The 1,484-nt window shown below is 38.1% G+C and overlaps 1 protein-coding gene across 1 annotated transcript in view; it reads left to right on the top strand.

Moving 5' to 3' along the window:
• LOC109967098 (nuclear receptor coactivator 2-like) overlaps nucleotides 1-1,484 on the top strand; it is a 49,234-nt gene that overhangs the window by 10,637 nt on the left and 37,113 nt on the right. Inside the window, exon 2 of the mRNA XM_020612454.1 lies at nucleotides 351-413. The gene's annotated coding sequence lies outside the window, so the exon portion shown is untranslated. The remainder of the gene's footprint in view (nucleotides 1-350; nucleotides 414-1,484) is intronic.

Here is a 1,484-nt window from a genome sequence, read left to right as displayed (position 1 = left end):
ATATCAACTGTCTTTACATGCTTGAAAGAATAAATAAATAAAAAATAAATCAAATATTTCTGAGAAAATAACGAGTGATGTCAGAGTTATCTCATCTTGGACTTTTTAAAAAAAAGCACTTTGAACAGAAAATCTGCCTCACAAACTGTAGACACAGACTTTAAAAGACATGTTTTATATCTGACAAAAACCCTGTGTTGAATTGCATTATGGGAACTTTAGCATGTGGTTTTGTTGGAGCTTGACACGCATTTAGTTTTGTCTGCCACAAGTTCCACATTGGTTTAAAAGTGCGTAATCAAATCACTGTTACTCTTCTAATAGTATTTTTACTTTTGTTTTCTTTGCAGACAGGACTGAGTGATGTCACAAGCTAACACATTGATATTTACCCAGGAGGCTTTGCATATGAGGTGAGTGCTCTTTTTAATTATGATATTAATGGGGTATTTTTAGCCATTTTGATATTCTTTATTTTTATGTAGTACAAACAGATGCATATAAACCAGAACTACAAACCCACAGAAATCTCTTAATATTCTGGTTTTAGTTTTATTTTATCACATTTTATTTCTCAGGCTTAAGATTCAGTGAGCATGTTAAAGCTGCTGTTCTACATGCCATGACCCCTCATGAAAACACCTGAGTTTTGGAAAAAGGTCATCTCTAAGTCTGACGAAGAAAAAACATAATTGAAATGGTTTGAAATATGCCATTCACTTCTGTAGAAATAAGTGCTCTCACCATATTTTTTGGTAAAATATAAAATGCAGATTCACATTCACGTGGTAACTCTCAATCTAACATTCAGAATGCAGTGTTTTACTGCACAGCCCCTTGGGGCTCATCAGCCTGTGCAATTGTGAAGTGCAGTGCTTAAAATTAGAGTGATAGCGTTAACAGTGCTCCTAATCAGAAGAAGTCTGGGGTTAGGAGAACTTGAAGCAGAATGAGACCACCAGCTGATCAAAAGCTATGAAACCCTGCTAGAGTTTATACTGCAGAGTGTTAAAACGGGTTTTCTGCAACTGCAACAAGCACAACAAGCAGCCGGGGCAGCCTGACACGACAATGTGGAAAGTGAAAGCTGAGAAAGAAATGTGTGTAAGGTGAGAAAGAGAGGTGTCTGTGTTTAAGTGAGCAAGGCAACAAGCCTGACAAATTTTGTGTTCTACTGGGAGCTGTTGGTGTGAACATACTCATATGCCTTCTGTGTGTGTGTGTGTGTGTGTGTCTGTGCACATGTGGCCTGTGAAACACAGCTGCTTCCACCAGCATATAGAGCTTTTGTCATTTCCCTTTCTGTGTGTGTGTCTCTCTCACTTTCGCTTGTGTTTTCTGCCACATGACTTGGAGCGAGACTTATTACCCAAACAGGGACGAGGCTTGTAATGTGAGTGCTGAAAAACAGTATCAGCCTCTTTCTGCGTCACTCACTGGCTTTTCTGTCTGACATGTGAAAAAAAATTTGAAAATGTACTTTG

This window comes from Monopterus albus, unplaced genomic scaffold (assembly GCF_001952655.1).
Source record: "Monopterus albus unplaced genomic scaffold, M_albus_1.0 scaffold125.1, whole genome shotgun sequence".
Classification (NCBI taxonomy): Eukaryota; Metazoa; Chordata; class Actinopteri; order Synbranchiformes; family Synbranchidae; genus Monopterus; species Monopterus albus.
The sequence above is the reverse complement of the archived record's forward strand: the minus strand, read 5'-3'. Positions and strand labels throughout refer to the sequence as shown.